This window comes from Crocodylus siamensis, chromosome 4 (genome assembly GCF_052110815.1).
Source record: "Crocodylus siamensis isolate JL-2025a chromosome 4, ASM5211081v1, whole genome shotgun sequence".
Taxonomy (NCBI): domain Eukaryota; kingdom Metazoa; phylum Chordata; order Crocodylia; family Crocodylidae; genus Crocodylus; species Crocodylus siamensis.
Genome location: NC_143398.1, coordinates 176,715,928 through 176,728,465, shown reverse-complemented (window position 1 = coordinate 176,728,465; position 12,538 = coordinate 176,715,928). Strand labels below are relative to the sequence as shown.

Sequence of the window (12,538 nt, the reverse complement as noted above, 5' to 3'; positions counted from 1 at the left end):
TAAGATCAAGCAGTTTTTGGCACCAAGAGGAGGGTGTTAGGACTGTCTCTGGCCCTTGTGGTGCCAGCCTAGTATTCCTTTATGCCTACTGCCTGTTCCTTCCTGGTATAGCAACTGCATGGTTTTTTAAGGGCCACACACACGCACACAAAAGTTCCCATCAGTATGTTTGCCATATATGCACCATATAATTTTTAGTCATGCTCAGTGTTGGCTGCATTTAATCAACTTCATAGTTTGGTTTCCATTACTAAGCAGTTCAAAAATAAGCAGTGTATTTAATGAGGTTTCCTTGTATGTGAATGCAAGATTAAGGGATTGGTGGCGGGGGGTAACCTTATCTTATATTTGAGTAAATGTGGTAGGAACAGCACAGAAGTGATGTGTCACCTAGTTTGTGGGCGTCTATAGGACCAAACCAGCAGTGCCTCAAGCAGTGCTGGCTCCCTCAAGGTGCTATGTGCTATGAGTGCTTTTTGCTTTGCTTGCTCCCTGTGCTTGGGACACTTTTAGGGGAGCCCAGAATTGATTGTATGGGCCCTATATGGCTCCTCCAGCGTGGGAATTCTCGTGGCCCATGGATGTGGATAGAAATGTCAGACAGTGGTCAGGATGGCGGAGGCTAGAAACTGCTCTAACCTGCTCTGGAAGCCTGTATTTTTACAGTTTGGTAGAACTCCTGAGAATCACTCCTTACAGGGCCTGATCTCGGGTACATGCTGAAGTTAAAGGGAATCTTTCCATGGGCTTCAGTCAGCAACGGATAAGACGACAGGTCAGTATGTCCCAAGCATGCTTACGAGTGTAGAAGGAAAAGGAATAGCCTACGTGCCCTCAGCCCGAGTGAGTTCTAGCAGGGTTACCTCTACTTCTTTGGCTGACCTGTACTCAATTCAAATAGCAGAAAGTTCCAGAGCAGCAACATAAAAAAAGTCTGCAGTGTTTCCGTTAATGGGGACATAGAGCAACTGCAGATATGCCTTTGACTGTAAGGTTGTTAGCACTTTAATTGCTGGAAGATATTTATATTCCTCAGTTAGGCAAAAAATGATGCTACAGTGTTTCTTTTTTAAAAACATTTGAACCAGGTGAAATGAATAAGATTGTCATAAATAGGCAGGTTCCCCTCAAACACAGCCTTTGAAAAGGCACCTGTTTTTGGCAAAGGAAATCTGTTTTGCAGAGCTTGTTATAGCCACATGGTCCAAGAGTGGTGTTACCAACGTACAGGGAAAGTGATATAACCAATAGCTGCCAGTTGGGTTTCTGTACCTTGTTACATGGCAGGCTGTTACATTTTCCAGAATACGCAGCTTAGCTAATGCTGCTTTGTTTGGTTCAAGTAAACTTCTCTTGTCGTTGCTGTGCATACAGTCACCTTGTTGTGTGGAATTTGTCCTTCCCTTGGCTGCTTGCTTCCCTGCAGCTGGCTTCTCATTTCTGCCTGCAACAAACAGCGGCCTTATACTGCTGCTCTCTCATTCTCAAAAGTAACAGGAGATAGGTGCTGCCATTATACCCATCTTGCTGGGTAGCTAAATAGGCTGTTCCCAAAGTCTGTGTCTGTATCTTTCCCCTTGTGACTTTGATAATAGCATCACTTTATAGCTCTAGGAATAGTTTATATTAAGTTAAATGCTACCACCACTGGTTCCCTTTAATCTGTGGCCTCACAAAAGGTTCAGCTCCACTAATATGTAATAATGCTGAGAACCTCTAGCGTGCTTTATGGCTTAAATGCAGTTAGGAATCATTAATAAAAATGCTCTGCTTTTCCATAATGACTTCCTTTTGAGGTTTGGAAAGCACTTTGGTAGATGCTAATGAATTCACAATTGCGGCTCCACAGCAGAGGTAGCGGGAAAAGCATTTCCCCTGTTCCACAAAGGGGGAAAGTGAGGCAGAGGAAGACTGAGTTGCCTTCACCCAGGTTCCCTCAGCAAGTGGATGTCCAAGCCCTTTAGCCCCTATGTAAATGAACAGAACTTAATTATTACCGCTCTGCAAACCAAGTCACTTACTTACTTTCTGTAACAGTCAGATGTGGGAGAATTCAGCTGATCTGATCTCACTCAACACGGAGACAGTAGAGAATCCAGCCTGTGGCCTTTCTCCATTTTTCCTTGTAGATATCTATTGATTTATTTTTCTTGTTTTCCCTTGTCCTTCCCACCCCCACTCTAATGAATCTATAGGGTAGAGCAGGGATGTCAAAATCAGATTTGTTAAGAGGGCTGCAAGCTCTTCTTATCGGATGTCCGCACTCTGGAGCTCATGCTAGCAGCCCCTGCATTGCCATGGGCAAGCGCTCTTCAGTTAGTGGTGGGGCTTCTTGTGACAGCAATCAGTACCCAGACCCTGCAGAGACATGGAGTGTGTGGGTGAGAGATACAGACAGACCCTGCCAGGATACTGTGTGTGACCCTGTGCCACCACAGATGGAGCCTGGGCACTGGCCACAGCAGCAGGGCATCCCACAGTGGCAACCCACACCACAATGACAAGCAGAGCATTGGCAGCCACCGTGACACTGGGCAAAGCCCCGCAACTGCTGGGCTTCCTGTAGTGATAGATTGCACCCTGGTGGCAGCTGGGGCTCTGGCAGCTTGAGCAGCACAGAGGGCTGAAACTCTGAAACCGTGGTCAGAGCTGCAGCTCTGGCTGTGATGACACTTTCCCACGTGGGCAGCCAGAGCCCTGACTTCTGCCATGATATGGGCAGCTCCACTGGCACCACAGGCAGAAGCCCCTTTGCTGCGACCAGAGTCAGGGCACTGGCCACAGTGGCAGGACTTCCCACAGCAGCAGCCCGCATTCTCGTGGGAGCTGGGGCACTAGCAGATCCAGCAGCACTGGGGTCAAACCCAGACAATGCAGCCAGAGCCCCAGTTCTGGCTGTGATTTATAGGGCTTTGTGGCAGCCGCCAGCACCCTGGCTTTCACCAGGACACAAATAACTGCAGCAGTACTGCAAGCCAAGGCCCTGTCACTATGGCCAGAGCTTTCCACGGTGACAGGCTGCATGCTGGTAAGAGCTGAGGACACAGGCAGATCCAGTGGCACTGCAGTCAGAAACTCTGCCCTGCAACCGTGCTGCCCATTGAGCAAGTCTTTTTTGCTCCAGCTTCAGCTGTGGAAAAAGGGCTTCTGCCTCTGGCACTGTCATGAAGCTGTCTCTGGGGTGCCTGCTGCCTCTGCAGGAAGCCCCACTGCAATGGCCAAAAGCAAGACAAAAGTCTGCAGGCTGGATGACCTGGGTCAGCAGGCCAGGTCTAGCCCATGGGCCATGTGCTTGACATTCTTGGGGTAGAGGGAAATTTAAATAGGCTAAATTTCAAGGGGGTGGGACAGAGAGTAGAATTGACATGTATTTGCAAGCGACTACACAACGCACCTGTCACTCAACAGCTTCCTGAGCTTTGTACTGACACCCCCTCCAGGCACTCTACTCCCCTCATGCTTCAGTGTTATTTTCCATGATTACAGGATTGGAAATGGGATTCTGCCTTTCAGATCTGGAATGCAAATACTGCCTCCCCAGATGCTGTTTAAGTGTGTAGTGTTCTGCGCTGCTTTGAAATATAATTTGAATATCAAACCCTTTTCTTTGCTGTGCTGTGCTGTGTGCTAGTTTCCAGGAGAGCAGGCTCAGGGGTTCTCTGAGGTTAATAAATACTTTAAAGTTCATTGGCAGTGCACTGTTTTAAACAAGTGGCAATAATAGTACAACCAGAGTTGGGCCCCAAAAATAAATGCAGCTGGACGCCAGAATATTTGGAATGTGTTTTATTTAAGTGGTTGAACTGTGTGTTTTGGCCATTTTGGGCGTACTGTGGGGGGAGGGAAGGGGGTGCACTGTAACTACAAGAGGCTGAGGCAGGATAAAAAGTCCATTGCGAACAAGGCTAATCTCAGTTGAAGCAGTAATTTATTTCAAAGCAAAAGTGTTTTGTAGTCTGTGTGTTCTTGCAGCAAAGAGGTGGGTTGTCTAAAGGCCAGAGATGATTTGGAACACTTGCTTCAATTATTGCTGCCCTTGACAGACCCCACTGTACCCTGACAAGGTTTTTTGGGTAAATCTGGTAGCTTTTATTGACCAACTCGGATACTTGGAAAATTCTTCCTAATAAGCTTTTGGGCACAAACACCCTTCATAAGGCTGAAGAAGCATCTGCAGACTGTCTGTGCTCTTCCAGGATGGAGTGGTAAAGCAACCAGAGGCAGGGTTTTTGTGGAGATAGAGAGAGAGAGAAGAGTGTTTCAGAGAGAGAGAATATTTTAATGTTCCTAATAATGGACCTTCCCTGAAGAAGTAGGATGAAATGTCCAGGAGTTGAGCTAACGGGGTGTAAGTGGGGCATCAGCCTTCAGTGTTGCTGCTGCCCAGGGTGCAAAACTGCCCAGCTGCACCTCTGGAAATGTCCCTCTTGCCGCATCCCTTCAACTGACCTTGTTCTAGATCTGTTCGCTTGCAGCTCCCCTCCCACCTTTTTTTCCCCTGTACAGTTGGCTGGTTACTCATCTGATGTCTGCAATATCCCATTGGTTTTCTTTTACCCTCCATGTTTCCTCCTTTCCCCTGGCTCATTCCCATCCCTCATGCCTCATTCTCCCTTTTGACACAGTCCCATGCTTTGGCTGTTCTCTTCTTTGCAACAGCAACAAAAAACTTTGCTCCTCTTGACTCTTTCTTGGTGCTAGGGGATACAAAGGAGGGGAGCTGCCCGTGGCAGAGTGAGCTATGAACAGAGCTCATAACATTATACTAGGTGTTTGTAGCTGAGCCATGGTTATAACTCAGCTCTTCCAATCTTCTGGCTTCTGAATTCCCAACCCTCCTTTTTGGGGCACTTTTCTGAAGTACCAAGGCTCTGCCTTGATGGGGCATGGCCTGATTGTGGCACTGGGCAGATGCTGGAAAAGTTCGTCCTTGTTAGTTTTCTGCTTTCTAACTAATTAAGTGCTTTCATTTATTGCATCATTTCTTTCAGTTTTCTAGAGAAACATTGTTCTATTTGTTCAGCTTTATAAGATCACCTTTTGGCTGTGACTGGTTTGCTCTGTTAGTCATCTTGCCTACTCTGTCTTTACCTTCAGCCCTCTCTGCAAACACGGATCTCTCTGTCTTGACTCTCCTTTGTCACACTTCACTGCGTTCTCTTGGCTATGTTTTTTGTGCATCTTTACATCCCAGTGCACCAGGATCACAAGGTTCATGAATAATGCATTTTATACAATAGCAGGCATGCTGTTTCTCCTGCCTTGCATTTGATTTCATACTGTCCCTCCTCTTTCAATAAGTTTTTTGTATTGACAACCCATAACCTCATCTTGGATGTTGTCAGGGGATGTAGCAGGAGATTATGGCAGCTAATGCAAAATAACCAGAGTTGTTAGTACTATGGGGACTGTTTAAAGCTGTAGAATGAACACACCAGCTGGTGGCTTCTGCTAAAATCATGAGACACAAACAGTGAGTTGCATAGCTATGGCATTATCATTGTGGTGTTTCAAAGTTAACTCATTGAATTGACTGGAGCAATTCATGCCTTTCAGTTGCTTTGTTTTGGATGGGTCTCATAACTTTAAGTTGCATCATTTTACTCTCAGGTTAGTTGATAAACTTTTTGTGCCCGTCATGAAGGCTGAAAAGATTTGGCTGATTTTGGTTTCTATAGTGCTGTCCTACAGCAAGAAGGGTATATTATCAAGCCAGTTCCTGTGGGATCAGTCCACAAAGCCCTAAAAATAATACATGTTTTATTTGAAATCTGCATTCAGCTCTACAGTTCTAGGTGGCTTTTCAGGTCACCTTAAAACAAAACTTTTAATTGAAGAAGTTCATTAGACTGTGACTGTTTCACAGAATCATTTTGAAACTGCCAGTATATGCATACGCATGTATGTATTAGATAGCATTTCTGAGCTTACCGTTATTTCCTACAGCAGTGATTTTTTTTTTTCCCTAACCAGGGTGTCAGGGCACCCAGGGGTGCTGCAAGATCCTTTGTAGGGTGCCTCGAGATGTGAGGAAATAAGCAGGTAAAGTCAGGCTCAATTCCTGCCTGGCTGTTCACCTGCCCATCCTACCTGACCCTCCTCAAGGAAATGAGTACTGTAATTAATAAGTTAGTTTTTTTAAATGGGCTGCTGCTTGATTCACAAGTTATGGAGGGGTATCTTGAATCTAAAAAGAGTGAAAGCCACTGACCTACAGGTATGGTAATGTATTAAGGAGCCATTTTCTTTCAGAGCTTTATAAAAAATTTAAAGTTCACAAACATTTCTTTTAATACAGTTCCTCTGTAAACTAATCCTCAGGTAATTTTCAGCATCTTCCTGAGTCACTCCTCCACTTAACTTACACTGCTTGCTTGGTACTATGATTTAACAACCCATTCAAATTACCAAAATACACAGAGGCAGTACCTCCTCTGGGCGTGTTTTCTCCTTACCAGCCCCTACGTGCTTTATGGCAGAGATAAGAATGGCTTGCTGTAGGATTTGTTAACTACTGGGTAGTTTCTGTGTTTGTACAGAAGCAATTAACTGAGATTGTCTGTCTGTAGAACGCTGCAAAATGTTTGCAGTGGAGTGCAATCAGGGACACAGCCTTGCTTCAACAAAGCAGTCTGCGTTTCTGTCTTCTGGTTGATGCACAGCATGGATGAGCACGGAGGGTCTTGAGCAGTCCCCTGGTTCTGAACAGCCTTTGGATCCTCTAAAGGATAAACCCTATTTCTCATTAACACCGCATTGCCCAGACTAAAACCGGTAAGTAGCAGGTCAGTGGAAAGAACCCCCCATGCTTTTCTGAATAGCAAGTCTCCTGAGTTTCGGGTATGCATCAAGCTACTGACCCTCCCTAACCTGCTTAGACCAGCTCATTGTTACAGCAAACGCAGACAGAAGCTAGTTGTATGATGGAAAGCTGGCAAACGCATGTTTCCAAAGCCCTCCCAAAAACATAGAAGCTGAGCACACTTGTTAATCCGCTCAGCATGAAGTGCACCATGTGGCTCTGAGACTGGCATTGGGTAGGGGGGTCACAATGTGGGTGTTCTTGCAGCAGCAGCTATAAAACTCAGGGAAACAGATTTAGAATATGTGCCTCATCCCATCAGCACATCCCCTCACCTGCCAGCGACTTGAGGAGCTGAAGGAAAGGAGGGGCTGACAGCTCCTCCTACAGTGAGTAATAGGCATCATAGCCTTTGGCCTCAGATTTTTTATATGGTTTTTGCAACAAGTTACCTACATCTATAATATCCACAATATAGTTTAAATAGAAGTGCTGTCCCAAGCAAGACATAACCTTGTTTTTAGAACACTGCTCTTCCTGCTTGTAATTAAGCTATAAATCCATCTTCCACTTCCAACTTGTCTTTCCAAAATTAAGGAAGCCAGATGCGCTTTGGGCATCTCTCTTCTTCCTTGTCTGTGATTGTATTGTAGACAGCTGCTATGGCAACAGCATCCTCTGTGATTTATCCCCCGCCCCCACCCAACCTACTGGGTTTTATTTTTTTCTTTCCTATCTTCACCTGTTTCCATTTTTCAGGATCAAAGTCTCACGTTTTATTTTAATGGAGGTGGTTGACAACTTTTTTATAAACAGCTCTCTGCCCACAGATCTAGAAAGAGAAAGTTTAATAAAGAAGGGCACACCGTAGACTAGGAAAGGTCTGGGTTGAAGTTTTCTGCTTTTTGCAGTATTTCTTTTTTAAACTATTTTTAGCAGGTTCTAAACTAGACATACTTACCTTTTTACCATCAAATTCTGTGTCTATGGACTCCCACAGCATTCTTGCAAGAAAGCTGAGGTTGGATGAATGGACTGTAAGGTAGATAGAAAGCTGGCTGGATTGTTGGGCTCAACAGATACTGATTAATGACTCGCTGTCTAGTTGGCAGCCGATATCAAGTGGAGTGCCCCACAGGTCAGGCCTAGAGCCAGTTTTGTATATTTGTATATTTCAAGGGTATTTCAAACTTAAATAATGAGAAGTAATATAAATGCGTAAAACCCAGGAAATCTGTGATGCCCATCCTTAAAAGTTACCTGCAGATTGGAAAAAACGGGTACTCTGTTTTTTTGGTCGCTTCTCTGTATGCATAAGGAGAGCCTAAAGGGGCAGGTCTGTGTGCTCAGATTTTTTGCTTTAGAAATTTAATCTGATCTAGTCTCCTTGGAAGACTGTGTGGAAAGCTGGAGAGCTAGCAGGAAGTGCTGAAAACAGGGAAGTTGAAAGGTACAATAGATCTGCTTTAAAATGCTTGGCAATACTGGTTTTATATTTAAATGATCAAAGATGTGACAGTAGGTACCCCCCAGAATTACTGATGTGATAAAATGCCAGCAGCTCAGGCAAAAATGTCTCCCTTGGGAAGCACCTTCTTTGCATTTTTAAGAAACCTCCTGTGAGGGGGCCTTTCCAGCGGTCATCTATTTCCCAATTCCACTCATTTTGAAGGGGAAGAGCAGGAAGTTCCCGCATCCTAGAGCCCTCTGAGTGAAACATCCTGCCAGCTGCCACCTTTTTTTTTATAACAAAGGGTATCCAACTCAGTTGTGTCAATTTGCCGCAGTTTGGGCAATATAGTATGGATGGAGAGTTAAATACCTGGAAAGTCAGGATCCCATACCTGTTCCAATTCTTAATAGCCTATCAGGCTCAATAGTTTCTGCAGCCCGGGCACATAAGGGAGTGATGTGTGAGTAGCATCCTGACCTGTTGCCATGGACTCCACATCCTGAATGACCAGGGACCTGTTTACTGCTGGATTGACTGAGAGTGGCCTTTGCAAGTCTGGAATAAGGCTTTAAACTTATGCCTCTGTGGTATGGTGTCTTAGCTGTTCTGCCACTGTGCCTGAAGCTGGGAGAAAGGTGTCTATTAAAGATTAAAACCCCTGCTGCTTTTTTCTCCTGCTCCTCTACTCTGGGTCTCCTGGGAACCCAGCAAAAACAGGGAAGATAAGACTTGCTCATAATCTTAGAATCTCCTAATTGGAAACCATTTTTAGAGGAGCTAAAGATTTCATATTATTAGTTTGAAGACATTGCCCGCCTTTGTTTGACTTGCTCTTTATATTTGTATCTCGCATGGGGCTTGTTCAAAAAAAAAAGTGAAGTGTGGTTTCTTGTCTTCTAAAGTGAAGTTTAACTCCAGGTAGTTAAAACTACAATGTCAGTTTTAACAAACTTCTCTTTTTGCTGAAAACCCTGTTTTGCAAGTACACAGTGCGCCATAGTGACACTAGAGAAAAGAGTCTTTTCATGTAAACCATATAACGTTCTCCTCCTGAGGAAGCTATGGTGGTGGTATTTTTCCATGTGAACAGATGTTTTAGGCCATTGGGCAGTCTTTATGACTCCCAATGAATTCACATCCAAGCATGTTAATGTGAAAATGCTTTGTGATATTGTCCCCACCACACCAGTTCACCCTGTGCACAGCATGTGCGTATTCCTGGTTGAAGTGAAATGCCTTATAAAAATTCTCTGTCACATTCTTCATATCCTTTGGCATATCTGGAAGTGCCACCATAACTCTGGATCCCTTGAGAACTACCAGTTTTCTGTAATGCAAAAGCAAAATGGACCCCAGTTAAAGTGAAAGGCAGTCCATTTTGAAACAACTTTAAAAGTTTTAATGGAAACAAGTTCTATGCAGCACTTAGTTACCTAATGGAAGGCATTGCCACAGGATATTCAGGAGGCACATGGCTGGGAAGGAGCTAAAGAATGATTAGACATTTAGGGGATGATATTTACTGTTTGCATAAGATTAAAAAATAAGAAGAATGCTTGTCTCATGTTTTGGAGAACAAATCGATGAGTTAGCTACTTGCAACTAGGAAAAAAAACTTTTCCCGTAAATCAGTCGTTATCCGTTAGTAGGTTTCCTGCATTAGCTTCCAGAGCCCAGCCAGTGTTTAAGATGGGGGGGGGGGGTGTTGATAGTACAGGGGTTAGCAACAGTAGAACATAAGAGCATAAGAACTGTTACTTACTGGTTCAGACCGTAGGCTCCTCTAATCGAGCATCTGGAGGGCCCGATTCAAAGGCCATCCCTCTCACTCCCCTGCTTAATTGCTCTTGTGTTGCACAGTGGCAGAGTGAATTGACTATAAGCAGTATTTTTTCTACCATATCTTTTTCATTTGCAGCCTCCAGCATTTAAGGTCTAGGTCTAGGAAGCTCTAATTCAGAGGCTGTATCCCTAACTCCCAGGCTCAATAGCTATTTGGCTGTGGGCCAGAATAACCCAGCCTGGATCTGAGGCAAGCCAGCATTTACACCCAACCATTGCTTCCTCCCATGACCTGGCTGCAGCCCAGTGTAAGTAAAACCTCTTCCCCTTTGCAGTCAAGCCCCTACCATCCCATTGCAGCATGGTGCTGACAAAGCACCCTGCACCTAAATGCCACCAAAGCCACAGCTCCTCCGCCAGATCCAAAGGCTCTGCAGGTTGCTGGCTGCTCCCATAGTAGTGGCTGTGTAGGTCCTAATAATCCACTTGAGAATTTTTATACCGCATTTTCTTGTATATAACTCGCACTTTTGTTTCCAAAAACAAGCTGCTGGAAATCTGATTCCTCATTTTATCGTTTGTCAGGGGTTTTCAACCTTTTTTGGTTGGTGTACCCCTGGCAGCTGGTCAAAGCAGGGAGTCCCATGGCCAGTCGACAAGCGGGGAGGGGTCCCCCGTGTGCAGTGGTGAAACCAGAAGTGCCACTGGTGAAACCAGAAAGTGCTCCCACTTCTCCGCTCTGCTTGGATGGCATACCACATACACCAGGGGTTTGGGTACCCCTGGTTGACCACCCCTGGTATATGTGGTATGCCATCCAAGGCAGAGAGCAGCAAGCAAGGAACTAGCCCAGGGTACTCCCTGGCAAGCCTACATTCATTGCAGGTCTGTCCCCAGCTGGGCACCCTGTCCCTAGCCAACTTGCTTCTCTCTCATGGCACCTGTGGTCAGAGAGCAGGGAGCCCAGGCTAACGCAGGTGAGAAGACTGTGTCCCTTGCCTCCCTCAAGCAGTCACATAATATGTATTCCCCCTTCACCTCCTTCCTCCCAGTCTGCTCAGGGCACTAGAAGAGATTGCCTCTGATTCAGTCCCACCCCCATCCCCTGTCCTTTCACTTATATTGCTACTCTTGCTGCTGAGCGAGTAGCAGTAGCCAGGGGCTAATGGGGCAGGAACAGGCTCCCCGACTGGTTTGCAGGTGCTGGTGTTTCATTGCTGGCTACCTGCCGCAATATTGCAATGTGGGATGTGAGGCACCTGCAAACCTCTCCGGTGGATTTTTGAATTTTGTAACTTGTTCTTTATGAGGTGTATTGCATTTTATCATTTGTTTGGTTAAATTACTTATTGGTGTTTTCAAGGAAAAATCTTTCTTCATTCTGCATTCTCCAAATAAGGTGTATGTTATGGGGGTGGATAGAGGGGGTTATATGTGATAAAATAGGTTGGTTTTTTTCTCACCTCACACCTATCATTCAGATTCTGTTAACTGAGTTATTTTTGCCAAGGCCCTAAACTGGTTGTGGTTTACAGAGATGAGTCTTCCCTTTTCATCTGTTTTTTCTAAATTATCTCTGTCTGATTTTGTTGGCCAAAGAATGACTAGGTAGATGTGTGGCAGATACTTAATTTATGCTCCAGATTCCCTGGTTGATGTCCTTCATGAAGTGCTTTGGAAAAAAAAAATTGCCGTTTTGAGATCAGTAAAACATCCAGTTAAAAACGATTATAATGATCTTCAGATTTCCTGTTGTCCTGTGGCTATAATCTACGGTATAAAAGTAGTATACAAATCAAAGCCACTACCAGAATAATTGCTTCATTCATGCTGCCTAGTGCTCTGAACTCAGCTGAGTTTCACTAAAAGCAGGCCCAACACTATACCTGGCCTACTGCTCTGTACTTGCACAATGTTTTTAAACTAATGAGTACCCTAGAAGCAGTTTGTGTTTCTTTCTGATGTCATCTTGCTTTCTGTAGCAAAAGTACTGTTCTTCCCTGGTCATTAATGCACAGAGGTATATTGACCAAGTTGAATTAATTGGTTTTTATTATACACTGTTATTAGTCCAGTCTTGATAGGCTTCAACTGTTAAGTATCTTGGAAAGCTGCTAGTTCCCTAGCCCTATAAACCAGTACAAAACAGGGGTAGAATGCTTTATTTGGTTAATGGGATTATTCTTTCTATGGCTCTGACTTTATTTTGCTACCTGCTGCATAGGGGGGTTGATAAAGATTGCCTGGAGAGACTTTCCTGTGCACATAGGGATGGTTATCTATCTGTGTGTGCTTTCCTCGTGTGTTTTGAGTGGCCTTTTTCAAAAGCAGGGAGATTGAACCGCATTTTTGACATTGAGGACTTGACTTTCTTCTTCCACAGCTTCATTCGTTTCTATCACATTCAAAAGTAGTGAAGTTTTGTTGTCACTGTAATAATGTGCCCTCAGCTGCACAGTTTGACTAGGCAGGAAATGACTGATGGCCTCTAGAAAGTAAAA

At 44.6% G+C, this 12,538-nt stretch overlaps 1 protein-coding gene across 5 annotated transcripts in view; it reads left to right on the top strand.

Moving 5' to 3' along the window:
• The window catches only part of SH3BP4 (SH3 domain binding protein 4), a 121,502-nt gene that overhangs the window by 104,231 nt on the left and 4,733 nt on the right, over nucleotides 1–12,538 (top strand). The window lies entirely within an intron of this gene.